At 50.3% G+C, this 15083-nt stretch overlaps 1 long non-coding RNA gene and 1 other non-coding gene across 2 annotated transcripts; both read left to right on the top strand.

Annotated features, from left to right (window-relative positions):
• The first annotated feature begins 12348 nt into the window (after positions 1-12348).
• TRNAS-CGA (transfer RNA serine (anticodon CGA)) lies at positions 12349-12430 on the top strand. The gene has a single exon. It is a non-coding gene; the product is annotated as a tRNA-Ser (tRNA).
• Positions 12431-13695: 1265 nt separating this feature from the next.
• On the top strand, positions 13696-14837 carry LOC144930955 (uncharacterized). The gene is made up of 2 exons (XR_013636472.1): positions 13696-13766; positions 14504-14837. It is a non-coding gene; the product is annotated as an uncharacterized LOC144930955 (long non-coding RNA).
• Positions 14838-15083: the final 246 nt, after the last annotated feature.

The raw sequence follows: 15083 nt of genomic DNA, 5'->3' as shown, positions 1-15083 counted from the left end.
AATCCAGACTCCAGCGAGAAACTGCTGAATTGGAATTCATTTGCAAATTGGATACTATTAATTTAGGCTTAAATAGAGACTGGGAGTGGCTAAGTCATTATGCAAGGTAGCCTATTTCCCCTTGTTTTTTCCTACCCACCCCCCTCCAGATGTTCTGGTTTAACTTGGATTTAAACTTGGAGAGTGGTCAGTTTGGATGAGCTATTACCAGCAGGAGAGTGAGTTTGTGTGTGTGGTTTTTGGGACGGGGGTGAGGGGGTGAGAGAACCTGGATTTGTGCTGGAAATGGCCCAACTTGATGATCACTTTAGATAAGCTATTACCAGCAGGACAGTGGGGTGGGAGGAGGTATTGTTTCATATTCTCTGTGTGTATATAAAGTCTGCTGCAGTTTCCACGGTATGCATCCGATGAAGTGAGCTGTAGCTCACGAAAGCTCATGCTCAAATAAATGGATGAGTCTCTAAGGTGCCACGAGTCCTCCTGTTCTTTTTCCAGGGAGGAAAGTCACCTGGCGTCACCGCCTCCTGACTCTGAGTCTCAGAGCCTTCAGCACCCCTGCTTCACGTCAGCAAGTCCCCCTGAGCTGGACACCCAAGGGCGACTTGTCGGCCCCCAGGGAGCCATGTCCCCCCCCCCTTCCCCCGAGTGGCTCCCCACCAGCACTGTGGAAGCCGGGGGGTTGTTACAGGGCAGCCAACAGGCAGACGCGGGCCAAAGCGGGGCCACCCGCTGCTTTCCAGCAGACCCTGAAATCTTTTGATTGTTTCATGACGAGCAGGATCGTTCCTAGTTTTTATTGTTTTCTCCGAAGTCTGGACCTTGACGGTGCCTCGGCCGAGTGGTCCCCAGGCAGCGACTTCCCGCGGGGGCCGATGGGAAAAGCGGCCGCGAGACGCGGGCGCGCACGGCGCAGGCGTGCTACGGCTCGGTCCCGACAGTGCCGGCGGGACTTGACCCGCTGCCGCGCTACGGCGGCCCGTGAGGCCCGGATCCGGGGGGTTCAGCCGGCGTGCGCGGGAGCGGGGGGAGGAGCCCGGCCGGGCCTGGGAGCGCCGCCCCTCCGCCACGTAGCCGCGCGCCGGCCGCGAGAGGGGGCCGGGGTCGAGGCCGCCCTGATCCGGCGGCGGGAGCGGGGCCAGCCACGGGGGGGGCCGCAGCATAAAACCAGCGGCTTTGAATTCCCGACCCCCCCCCCACACCCAGAGACCCACAGAGAGACCCCCCCACACCCCCGACACACAGAGACCGAGACCCCCCCACACAGAGACTCTGAGACAGAGACCCCCCCCACACACACCCCCACAGACCCAGAGACCCCCACACACACAGAGACTCTGAGACAGAGACCTCCCCCACACCCCCCCACACAGACCCAGAGACACCCCCCCACACAGAGACCCAGAGACAGAGACCCCCCACACACAGACCCAGAGACCCCCCCACACCCAGAGACCCACAGAGAGACCCCCCACACACCCCCGACACACAGACCCAGAGACCGAGACCCCCCCACACACAGAGACCCTGAGACAGAGACCCCCCACACACATCCCCCCCCACAGACCCAGAGACACCCCCCACACACACACAGACCCAGAGACAGAGACACCCCCACACACACACAGAGACCCAGAGACCCCCCACACACAGAGACCCAGAGACAGAGACCCCCCCACACCCCCCCCACACAGACCCAGAGACAGAGACACCCCCACACACACCCCCACACAGACCCAGAGACACCCCCCACACACACAGACCCAGAGACAGAGACACCCCCCCACACACACAGAGACCCAGAGACCCCCCACACAAAGAGACCCAGAGACAGAGACACCCCCACACACACCCCCACACAGACCCAGAGACCCCCCCACACCCCCCACACCCAGAGACCCAGAGAGAGAGATCCCCCCCACACACAGAGACACAGACCCAGAGACCCCCCACACACACAAACCCAGAGACAGAGACACCCCCCTACACACACAGAGACCCACACACAGAGACCCCCCCACACACACAGAGACCCCACACACACACAGAGACCCGCACACATGTCCTGTGAACCGGGAGTTCTCGGCTATTTCTTAAACCGCGGGCAATTAGCAGCAAGATTTGAGGAGTCCCTGAACTAGTTAATATCCAAGAATAACAATTACTGCAACCCAATCAAGGAATTTTCATAGTGTGTGTACATATAGACACACACACACACATATATTGGGGCTGTCAAGCGATTAAAAAAAATCACGATTAACTGTGCGGTTGTACAACAATAGAATACCATTTACTTTAAATATTTGGCATGCTTACATTTTCAAATATATTAATTTTAATTACAACACAATACGAAGTGTACAGTCCTCAATTTATATTTATTTTTGATTACAAATATTTGCTCTGTAAAAAACAAAAAAATTGTAAAGATTCTTAAACCTTGGGCCGAGCGCTGTTGCTGTTTTGAGAAATCTCACATTGGTACCTTCTTTGCGTTTTGTCAAATCTGCTGTGAAAGTGTTCTTAAAACGAATATGTGCTGGGTCATCTTCCAAGACTGCGGTAACATGAAACATATGCAGAATGCAGGTAAAATAGAGCAGGAGACCTACAATTCTCCCCCCAAGGAGTACAGTCACAAATTTAATTGATGTCTTATTTTTTTAACGAGCATCATCAGCATGGAAATATGTCCTCTGGAATGGTGGCCGAAGCATGAAGGGGCATACGAATGTTTAGCATATCTGGCATATCTTGCAACGCCGGCTACAAAAGTGCCATGGGAACGCCTGTTCTCACTTTCAGGTGACATTGTAAATAAGAAGCAGGCAACAGTATCTCCTGTCAGTTGTAAACAAACTTTTGTCTTAGCGATTGGCAGAATAAGAAGTAGGACTGAGTGGACTTGTAGGCGCTAAAGTTTTAAACTGTTTTGTTTTTGAGTGCAGTGATGCAATCAGAAAAAACCCAGCTGCATTTGTTACACTTTCACAATAAAGACTTTGCACTTCAGTACTTGTGTGAGGTGAATTGAAAAATACTATTTTTTTTGTTTTATCATTTTTACAGAGCATATATTTGTAATAAAAAAATAATAATATAAAGTCAGCACTCTGCACTTTGTGTTCTGTGTTGTAATTGAAATCAGTATTGAAAATGGATCAAAAAATATATAATAAATTGCAACTGGTATTCTATTGTTATAAGCGTGATTAATCGCGATTGATTTTTTTGAGTTAATCGTGTGAGATAACTGTGATTGACAGCCTTAACGTACATATATAAAATAATACCAAATCCTCAGAACACCAATATAATGGGGAAACTAATTCTTACCTTAAAATGACAAGTGATTTTATGTACTCATGTGGCACTTGTTGGCATTGCCCTAGCAACAAAGCTATTGAAACAGAAAAGCAGGCAGGGTGCGGCAGTGAGGCTGATGCCTAGCAGGGCTACCAGGGGGGAAAAAAAATCTTTTCATTTTGCCTGTGCTCCTAAGAGGTTGAAAGTTACCTAAACCCCAAAGCATAAAAGTGGGAGTGGGGGCAGGTGCTTTGAAACTTCCATTCCCAGGATCGCCATGGCACATGGGTCATGAGAGACAGAGTCTACAGGCGCCAGGGCAGGGCTTGCAACTAAACTCCCATGTTTCCCTCAGGATTTTCAAACTACACTGGACCCTCACTAGAATGTGGGATTTGGGATCCATGCCAAATCCCGCATTCTAGCGCGTACTGCATTACAGCGGGGACCACGTTACAATGACAGTTAATGACGGTGACTAAATTTGGGATCCGCAACCACGTTCTATCAGAATTTGTGTTCTATAGACGCGTGTTCTAGCGAGGGTCCGGTGTATAACTTTCAGGTTCTCGTCTCTGTCAACTCAGGCTATGTCTACCCTATAGCACTTACAGCGGCACAGCTGCAGTGGGCTAGCCCCTTGTTCTGTGTTTGGCAGTGGCGGGGATTCCTTCATGGTCTTTTTCCTCTTTTAGGTGCTTTCAAGGGTCATCATGGTGCACCTTGGTAAGTGCAGACAGGGCTTGTTAAGGGTTGCGTGCACACCATGTTGTACTGACAGACCCCAGTTTCTGCATCCCTCTAAATCAATCACAGTTAGTGGAGAATGTGCAGCCTTCACCGCTGAACTCTCTTAAGGGTTGGTAGAGCAAATCTGTCATCTTTATTGTAAATAAATTGCTTTAAGACCTCAATGTCCTGGCAAGGTACAGACTTCGATTCCATCATGAAGAATAATCTATTGTTGCTGCGTAAGGGAAGGTTACAGCAGTTTTCTTGATTTTTAAATGAAACCAAGCTTTTCTCTAAGGCCTTTGGAATTTTTTGGCTCGATGTCTATACGCATCTGTTTATAATCAAATCTATTGTGACACCTGTTGATCTTCCCTTCAGCTCATCTCCTTATGAAGCATTATCATGGAGGACACGTAGCTATCCGATTGGCTCTTGGTGGTTGTGCCAACAGACCCTTCTTCCGTATAGTGGCCGCATATAACAAGCGAGCACGGGACAGCAAGTATTTGGAGCAAGTGGGCTGCTATGACCCACTCCCAAATAGCCACAATGAAAAGCTTGTTGGCTTGAACATCGAGAGAATCAAACACTGGATTGGTTGTGGAGCACATGTCACAAAACCGGTTGAAAAACTTCTAGGTAACTCAGTGTGTTTTCCAATCTGAACTATTTGCTTATGTCTCTTAAAAGACAATAGGTTTTCCTTGGTGATCCTCCGCATACTTGGAGTACCAAAGACTCTTTCTTCATTTCTTTGCATGAATCCTTGAGAATATGTATATATGCAGTCACCCTTCTTTTGGCCACAGGAAATGGGATGTTTCAGAGTAGCAGCCTTGTTAGTCTGTATCCGGAAAAAGAACGGGAGGACTTGCGGCACCTTAGAGACTAACAAATTCATTTGAGCATAAGCTTTCGTGGGCTACAGCTCACTTCATCAGATGAATAGAGTGGAACATATAGTAAGAAGATCTATCTACACATACAGAGAATCATGAAAAGGTGGGAGTTGCCATACAAACTGTAAAAGGCTAATTAAGATGAGCTATAATTTGTTAGTCTCTAAGGTGTCACAAGTACTCCTGTTCTTTTTGAGGAAATGGGAACGGGTCTCATTTATGGAGAGGCTGAGCTGGCCGAGACAGCAGTAAAAGGCACTTCAAGCCACTAGAGGGTTAGTGAGACAGACAATTACTCTCACTTCTTAAAAGTCTCATTAACTATTGGAACAGTTGACCGAGGGTTGTCGTGAATTCTCCATCACTGACAATTTAACTTGAGATTGCATGTTTTTCTGAAATATATATGCTAAGAATTATTTTGGGGAAGTTCTATAACATGTGTTATATAGGATGTCAGACGAGATAATCACAGCGCTCCCTTTTAGCCTTTGAATCTGTGTGTCTAGAACAGTCATATTGCAACTCCAGCTATAAATATCAATAATCTTTCTTTCAGGTCTTTCTGGATTTTTCCCATTGCATCCTATGACAATCACAAATGCAGAAAGATTAAGGAAGCGAAGAGCCTTGAAAGCCATAACAGCTTCTGAGGAAGAAACTCCAGGTGACTGATAACATCTAACTGAACTGAATTACTCAAAAGATTACTGTACAGACAATGATCAGAACAGTGTGCCAACTAAAAAGGACAATATATTTACTACAGGCAAAGAAATGATAGTGGATGTCAATTATTTCATAAGAACATTAAAGTATTTTGAAGCTTTAGGAGTCCTCAGACAAGGATTCTGATTGTCCTCATTTGTTAATTACTTCTTATTTTTCACAAATTATTAATCTTTCATGTTTGTCAAACTGCAATTACTTAGGCCCAGATCCACCAAGGTAAAATTTAGGCTCCTAAATTCCACTGAAATCCAATGGAATCCAAGAACCAAAATACCTTTGTGCATCTGGGCCTTCCAGATTACAGCATTCATACAAACTGAATACAAACTCCCGTTTTCTAAATAGCTCTATTGTGGAGGTAGAGAGAACGTTACTGACCGTCGTAAGAGTCTAATGTATAGGAAGTTGTGCTGGATCAATGAACAGGTGAGGATGCACCTGGAGGCTTCCTTCTAAATGTCACCTTACCATTACTTAAGACAAGCCACAGTTGGTTTTTAATTTTACAGTGAACTATTTCAAGATTTTTGTTAGAGGAGGGACACTCAGACCTGGCCACTGTTGCTTCTTTATTTTCACCCAGTGAAGCTGCAAATAGTGTAAGCGGCAGAAAATCCTTTTTTCGGTGCAGGAGTGCAGCACAGAATGTGACACGAATTACTTAACCACACTACTGTTCTTCCAGAAGGTATCCCACAGAACATGACCACTCTACACATAGCAAATACTTGGATGGTTTTATACCTTTCTCCCTGAACAGTATTTGATCAAACATTATACATGCGTCCAGCTAAAACAATAATTTAAAAAACCAGGAATTACTACATGATGTTCATAGATGATCAGCCACCCATAGCAGCCATTCATATTCCAGCGTGTTAAGCACAATAAGAATTGAGCTATGTTCAGAGGCAGACGGCTATCCCTGTTACTTGGAGGAACTCGCACATCATTCATTCTAGAGTCTTCCATCCACATTCTGACTCGCTTAAATGTCTTAGGTAAGGCTTGTACCATCCCCGAAGATCACCAACCTCAGACTCTGGTAGACCAAACAAAGCCACTGAGTTTGAGTCATAGAACCATCACCCCAAAAGCCTTAATGCCAATCAGTGCAAATCTCAGAATTGATGATGGGGAGCACATGAGATCTTTCTCAGCCCACACAGTGCAGCGCATCACCCCTTGTAAAGCACTCGACGTAACAAAGCTGAGACACGCTCACTGGACGATCACAGTATCCTGCTTATTTAAGAAGAGCACAATACAATAGACCACTCTAGTGCTGACAGAAAAGACGCCTTCCTCAGCTGTTGCTCCAAGATGGCAATCTGCTGCTGTTCCTGCATGTGAGGAAGTTGGTGGGGCTCAAAAGGAGGGCAGCTCACAGCAAGAGAAATGGCTGAGAAGAGCTAGGCAAGTTAGAGGCACTTGAGATTCATTGCCGGCCTGTGTGTTGCTCCCTTGGCAGCACACCCATAAGGGTGCGGGGAGAACCATGGAAACTCAGCCAGCTCTCACTTGCCAGGCAGCTGGGAATTGGTTACATTTTTAATGGAGAAGTAAAATCTGAGCAAATGTATACATGGAACCAAAGAAAAATAAGATCTTTTGGGTGATACCTGAAGTCCTGCCTGAAAAGGTCCAGGCAGACATGGCTGGTTTGGATTTTGCCTATTAGTACATTTAAACCAGGGGTTCTCCGAACACATTTTTTGGTGGCCTCGGACTGTGACCCACCAATTCTTCCTGGTGGCCGCACTGACACTTTTCCCTAAAATACGTAACTGTAGGAAAAACAAATAAATATGCACAGACACGTGTCCAAATCCTTGTAATTTATTGATGTAGGGTTTTTTCAGACTCACAAATAATATGAAAAATTATATTTGTATGTTGAATATTGCTTTTCGCAGCACACTCAGTAGCTAGCTGGGAGTTTGTGAAAAGTGATATTAACAAACATACAAGTATCACTTTTCACAGGCTCCCAGGTGGCTAGTCAGTGTGCTGTGAAAAGTGATACTTGCATGTTTCTTTGTTTCGCTTTTCTCAGCAAGCCCCAGGTTTGGAGAGGGAGGCAGCAGGGGTCTGGGGCAATGGGGGGGATAGAGGTGGAACCAGGGAAGGCAGTGGGGGCTGGGGGCGATAAATGGGGGTTCGGGGAGGCGGGGAGAATGGTGAGCCCTGCTGCCATATGGCTGGATAAAATCATGTTGTTGGTGTAATGCAGGAGGTCAGATTAAAAAACTCACATTAGTCCTGTCCATGGAATCACAGCACTGGAAGGCCCGTCCTAGTCCCGTCCCCTGCACTCAAGGCAGGACTAAGTACAGTAGAACCTCAAAAATACGAACACCAGAGTTACAGACGGACCCGTCAGCCAGACACCATGTGGCCCCAGAAGTACGCACTCAGGCAGCAGCGGAGACGAAAAACAAAAAACCCAGCAAATACTGAGCTGTGCCGGCATGGCATCGTCCAGTTCGGCACATCGGGGCTGCCTGTCCCCACCCCCACCCACTACTTGCCACGCGGAAGGCCAGCCACGTACAGGTGAAGACGCTGAGGTTCACAGGCACAGCTGTGAGCTCCCGAGAAGGAGTGCTGGGGTCTGCACTAGCCACAGGGGCTGTTTCCCGCCTCTGGCTGGGAGGGGGACAAGCCTGCAACCTTAGTCTCAGTCCAGGAAAGAAGCTCCCTGAGCTGCTGCTGGAACCTGGCCGCGAGCGTCAGCTGCTGGAGCCCGAACTCCTGCCCGCCTGCCGCGCTCTGGAGGAGCGGCTGCGTTTGAAAGGGCCCCGGCCTGCACTGCGCACCCACTGGTGCCAAAGCGCCCCCGGGTGCCTCACGCATCACCCTTGCAGTCAGGGGGCGAGAATCAGAAACTTGCCGGGCAGCCGCTGCAGAGTGTGAGCCCCCGTTCCGAGCACTCCGCCCTGAGGAGCAGCCCATAACGGCTTGGGCAAAGTTACCAACAACCTCCATTCCCGAGGTCTCCGTAATTCTCCTGTATTATCTAGACCAGGGGCTGTCAACAGGTGAACCACGGGCCAAATCCGGGTTGCCAGACGCTTTTGAACAGACCCCACAAACTTTTTATTTACATATTATCGTTATTATTATTTTTTTAAATGAATTTCTCTGCAGTCTGGCCCCGACTGTACGTTGATGAAGAATTTGGACCTTGACAAAAAATAATTGACTACCCCTCACCTAGACCATCCCTGAGCGGTGATTGTCGATCCTGCTAAGAACCTACAATGACAGAGATTCCACAACCTCCCTAGGTAATTTGTTCCAGAGCTTAACTATGCTGGCAGGAAGTTTTTCCTAACATCCAACCTAAACCTCCCTCGCTGCAATTTCAGCCCATTGCTTCTTGTCCTGTCCTCAGAGATTCACAAGAACAATTTTTCTCCCTCCTCCTTCTAACAACCTTTTATGTACTTGAAAACTGTTCTCATGTCCCCTCTCAGTCTTCTCTTCTCCAGACTAAACAAACCCAGTTCTTTCAACCTTTCCTCGTAGATCATGTTTTCTAGACCAGCGGTTCTCAACAGGGGGTTCGTGGCCCACTGGGGGTCCATGAACCCTTTCAGGGGGGCCGCAGGGCCCCATGGCTAAAATCCAAAGCCCGAACCCCAGCACCTCCCGCAGGGCTGAAGCTGGGAGCAGCAGGGCTGAATTCTGCACCCCCGAGCTCCGGTGCTCCCCAAGGGACAGAAGCCCTGAGCCCATGGGCAGAGTTGGGGGAACACAGGGGTGTTACACCTCCCCCAAACTACAGTGCAAGAGCAGGGCAGTCCTGGGGTAGCTCCACCCCCCCCACCTCCTCTCTCCACCCCCTGGCTAGGTCGGAGGTGGGAAGCCAGAGTCCGGCAGCGTGGGACAGCTGCTGCTCTGACTGGTGCCATGGAGCAGGCGGGCGCAGCGTTGCCTCGTCTCCTGCTGCTGCAGGGGGTTGAAGCTGCTCCCCTTTGCTCATGCAGCTGGTAAGAGCTGCCTGGGCGGGGGGACCCGGCTGCTTTGTGGCTGGCAGAGCCCTCAGGGTACAGGGAGCGCAGGGGAGCCCTGAGAGCACACAGTCCCTAGCTACCTCCTCCCTGCACCCTGAGCTACCCTCTGCCCACACACAGCCCCGAGCTGCCCCCCTCCCTGCACCCTGAGCTACCCTCTGCCCACACACAGCCCCTAGCTACCTCCTCCCTGCACCCTGAGCTACCCTCTGCCCACACACAGCCCCTAGCTACCCCCCTCACTGCACCCTGAGCTACCCCCCTGCACACAGCCCCTAGCTATCCCGTTCCCTGCACCTCAAACTTTTTGAGCTGAGCCCCCCCACCTTTGAGTTATAATTTTTGGTTGTAGGCCCCCCCCAAGTCCAGACAGGCAGGTGGCCTGCTGAGATGAGTCAGGGGGTGGATGTAGCATACCCTTCCCAGACCCCGACGTCGGAGCTGGCTTGAGCCTCACTGGCCCCTGCCCACCCAAAACAGAAGTCAAACTATACCTATGCAAACTTGTTTTCCCCCCTTTCCCTGGCCCAGAGCCTCCCCCTCCCACACTGGGCCCTGGAGATTTTAATGGCATGTTGTGGGTGGCCTCAGAAAGAAAAAGGTTGAGAACCCCTGTTCTAGACCTTTAATCATTTTTGTTACTCTCCTCTGGACCTTCTCCAATTTGTCCACATCCTTCCCGAAATGTGGCGCCCCGACTTAGACACAATACTTTAGCTGAGGCCACATCAGCATGGAGTAGAGCAGAAGAATTACGTCTCGTATCTTGCTTACAACACTCCTGCTAATCCTGCCCAGAATGAGGTTTGCTTTTTTTGCAAGTGTTACACTGTTGACTCATATTTAGCTTGTGGTCCACTCTGACCCCCAGATCCCCTTCCGCAGTACTCCTTCCTAGGCTGTCACGTCCTGCTCTGTATGTGTGCAGCTGACTGTTCTGTCCTAAGGGGAGTACTTTGCATTTGTCCGTATTGAATTTCAGCCTGTGAACTTCAGACCATTTCCCCAGTTTGTGCAGATCATTTTGAATTTTAATCCTATCCTCCAGAGCACTTGCAACCCCTCCCATCTTGGTATCATCCGCAAACTTTATCAGTAAAAAGAAAAGGAGGACTTGTGGCACCTAAGAGACTAACCAATTTATTTGAGCATAAGCTTTCGTGAGCTACAGCTCACTTCATCGGATGCATACTGTGGAAAGTACACAAGATCTTTTTAAACACACAAAGCATGAAAAAATGGGTGTTTTCCACTACAAAAGGTTTTCTCTCCCCCCACCCCACTCTCCTGCAGGTAATAGCTTATCTAAAGTGATCACTCTCCTTACAATGTGTATGATAATCAAGGTGGGCCATTTCCAGCACAAATCCAGGGTTTAACAAGAAAGTCTGAGGCGGGGGGGGGGGGTAGGAAAAAACAAGGGGAAATAGGTTACATTGCAGAATGACTTAGCCACTCCCAGTCTCTATTCAAGCCTAAGTTAATTGTATCCAATTTGCAAATGAATTCCAGTTCACCAGTCTCTCGCTGGAGTCTGGATTTGAAGTTTTTCTGTTGAAATATCGCAACTTTCATGTCTGTAATCGTGTGACCAGAGAGATTGAAGTGTTCTCCGACTGGTTTATGAATGTTATAATTCTTGACATCTGATTTGGGTCCATATATTCTTTTACGTAGAGGCTGTCCAGTTTGGCCAATGTACATGGCAGAGGGGCCTTGCTGGCACATGATGGCATATATCACATTGGTGGATGTGCAGGTGAACGAGCCTCTGATAGTGTGGCTGATGTGATTAGGCCCTGGGATGGTGTCCCCTGAATAGATATGTGGGCACAGTTGGCAACGGGCTTTGTTGCAAGGATGAGTTCCTGGGTTAGTGGTTCTGTTGTGTGGTGTGTGGTTGTTGGTGAGTATTTGCTTCAGGTTGGGGGGGCTGTCTGTAGGCAAGGACTGGCCTGTCTCCCAAGATTTGTGAGAGTGTTGGGTCATCCTTCAGGATAGGTTGTAGATCCTTAATAATGCGTTGGAGGGGTTTTAGTTGGGGGCTGAAGGTGACGGCTAGTGGCGTTCTGTTATTTTCTTTGTTAGGCCTGTCCTGTAGTCGGTGACTTTTGGGTACTCTTCTGGCTCTGTCAATCTGTTTCTTCACTTCCGCAGGTGGGTATTGTAGTTGTAAGAAAGCTTGATAGAGATCTTGTAGGTGTTTGTCTCTGTCTGAGGGGTTGGAGCAAATGCGGTTGTATCGCAGAGCTTGGCTGTGGACGATGGATCGTGTGGTGTGGTCAGGGTGAAAGCTGGAGGCATGTAGGTAGGAACAGCGGTCAGTAGGTTTCCGGTATAGGGTGGTGTTTATGTGACCATCGTTTATTAGCACAGTAGTGTCCAGGAAGTGGATCTTAATCGCGTCTCTGCTAAGGCTGCGTCTACACTCCCCCTTGTGTCGGTAGAACGTATGTGGCTCAGGGGTGTGAATAAGCCACCCCCCGAGTGACACAAGTTACACAGACCTAAGCGCCGGTGTGGACAGTGCTATGGTGCTGGGAGAGCTTCTCCTGCCAACATGGCTACGGCTGCTCGTTGAGGGTGGAGAGCTCCCTCCCGTCGGCTTCCAGCCGCTCCAGTAGAGACTGCCACTGGGGGCCACGTCACTCACAGCTGTGAGGGCCGAGCGGTTAAGGCGTTGGACTCGAAATCCAATCGGGTTTCCCTGCGCAGGTTCAAATCCTGCTCACTGCGAGACCTGTGTTTTTGCCACACTTGCTCACCAGGGCAATACATCTCCACCGACCCTGAGAGGCTCTCCATACACTCCCCACCCCAGGTAAACCCTGTTCTGCTCCTTTCATGGGGATGCCTGGGATGGTGCCTCACGCTGTGTCCCTGCGGTCTCAGGCCTCTGCCCCTCACCCAGCGCCCCCCGGCTCAGCCCCACCCCTGGGTGCTGCTCCTCTCCAGAGCGTGGAAGGAGCTGAGCACGGGCAGCCCGTATCAGAGGCCAGGGGAGCCTGAGCCTCCCCCAAAAGGCCGTCCATGCGGGGGGAAAACGCTGGGGAATGTGGGGCGGGTCTCCCTGCCGGAGGCCCGTGGGCCCGTGGTCATCTTTCGAGCGCTGGAAGCAAAGCTCCAGAGAAGTGGGGGCCCCACCTGAACCCTGCTCCCCTCTGCCTCTGAGCCCGATGCCCTGCTCTTGCTCTGCCTCTTCCCATCCCCCCTCCGCCTCCTCCCCCAAAACCTGCGCCCCACCCCCCCTCGGCCTTTTCCCCCACGGCCCCGTCTTCTCGTGCCTCTTCCTGTCCTGCTCCACCTCCTTCCCCATGGACCCCCCTGCCCCCCGCTCACCAAAGACAGAGAAAAGGGACGGGTGCCTGGCCCCATGGCCCCCGGTAGCCCCCCTTCGGGGAAAGGGGCAGAGAGGAGCAAGCAGGGGGTGAGTGGAGTCCTGGGGGAAGAGGCGGAGAGGAGCGAGGGGCAGGTAGGGGGACCTCGGGGGCCAGAGGAGTGAACAGTGGGGGGGCGGGGCCTCGGGGGAAGAGGATGACCGGGGGCGGGGCCTCTGTGGCAGGGCCATGCTCTAGGCCCCGGTGGCCCCCCAACTTCTCGGGGTCATCTGAAACCCAGGATGAAGGTGACACAGGGCCTGGTTCCTCTTTGGGCTAAGATTCCATAACAGCTCTCCCTTCCTGGCAGTGTGAAGGGGCTGCACAGGGGCATAAAGCCCTCCAGACACGGCCGGAGACAGGGAAAGGGCCGTCAATGCGGAAGAGGATCAGGCCCAGAGTTAGACAAGGGGTGCAGAGAATATTCTGGATTCAGGTCATTGCACTTCGCCCTTGCTCGAAATGCTTCCTGTATTTTCTCCATTTCACTCCCTGACTCTCGATCTCTGCCCCTTTCCCCGTTTCGTCCTCAGAATTAGCACGTTCAGCCAGTTAATCGCAGCAATCCCGCCATAAAACAGCAGCCTGAAATCTCAGCTCTCCCCCGCCCCTCGCACGAGACCTGCTGCCAGCTGAACTGGAGAAAGAATGGGGAACGTCTCTGGCAGAGGGTGTGAAAGAGACACCCAGAAAAGGTGAGCTTTCACAGGGACTGCTGGGCACGCATGGACTGTGGCTGGGGAGGGCGCTGCCAGACCTCCCTCGGGTGACCAGACAGCAAGTGTGAAAAATCGGGACGGGGGTGGGAGGTAATCGGAGCCTATATAAGAAAAAGACCCAAAAATCGGGACTGTCCCTCTAAAATCGGGACACCTGGCCACCCTAGACCTCCCCCACAGACTGCCACTGAGTGAGTGGGGGGCAGTTGCACAGACCTGCAGTGACCACACGGATTGTGAGGTTTGCTCCCCTCCTGTCTCCAGTGGGGCTGAGGTTTCTCCCTGAGCCTGCTGAGCCCTGTGGCCCTTCCCAGCCACGCCCATGGGAGCAGAAAACACCGAAAGACCAGGCCGGGGAGGTCATATGGTTTATTGGACCCGGTTCTGTTGGGGAGAGTGTAGCCAGACAGCCCTGTCAGAGGCCCTGTGACAGACATGGCTCTTAGCCCCTACTAAATAGCGTGATGCACACACACCAACATCCTAGGTGGGAAAATATTTACCCTGATAAAAGAAATGTCCAGTAGTCGACACTTATTGTTTCTCTCCCTTGCAAGTGTAAACTACTCATGCGAAAGCTGGCGTCACCCCGACAGACCAGCCTCAATTTGGCATAAGAAAGGAGAAAGAGAATAAAGGAGTACAGAGGTATAAGTAGGGGACCTACAGCACCATGATTTTTGAGTGCTTTTCACTATCTATCTGCTGGTCAGATAAGTGACAGCCTCCCAAGGCTTCTGCAGCTAAGAGGGTCCCTACGCCTTGTCCCTTATTCGTCTTTCCGCGGAATTGAGTGACCGATCCTGGCTTGGCACCGCTGGAATCGAGAGATGCAAGGAGGGTAAGAAGCACCCACACCTGATCTCCTATCTTTAGTGTACACATATTTTGAAATAGAGCTCTATACTTTGTTTTCTTTCTTTGGGATTGTGGCTTCAGTTTTGTAACTTGTTTGTGTGTGTAACATCTCTACATTTAAATAAGTAGGCACTAGCAATTTTGTAACCACATGATTAGAATGTAGCTTAATAAATTTTGGTAACCATTTATGCATAAGCCTGACTTGTTTTCTCTGGTTTACTGTAAAGCAGCCAACACAATTAAAGAACCTCAGCCGTTTTGGCTCTAAAGCCTGGCCATTAGGTGAGAGTACTAAGAGCCTAGCGTTGAGTTGTGCCGCCTCCACGGGGCAAACTCTTGGGGCACCTGTCAGTCAATCCTGGCTGCCCGCTGCGAAGGAGCTCTGAGCTCTAGCAGTTAAAGTCACGGGTGTGGAGAGGCTCTTAGTGCTGC

Source organism: Lepidochelys kempii, chromosome 11 (genome assembly GCF_965140285.1).
Source record: "Lepidochelys kempii isolate rLepKem1 chromosome 11, rLepKem1.hap1, whole genome shotgun sequence".
In the NCBI taxonomy this organism is placed as follows: domain Eukaryota; kingdom Metazoa; phylum Chordata; order Testudines; family Cheloniidae; genus Lepidochelys; species Lepidochelys kempii.
The sequence above is the reverse complement of the archived record's forward strand: the minus strand, read 5'-3'. Positions and strand labels throughout refer to the sequence as shown.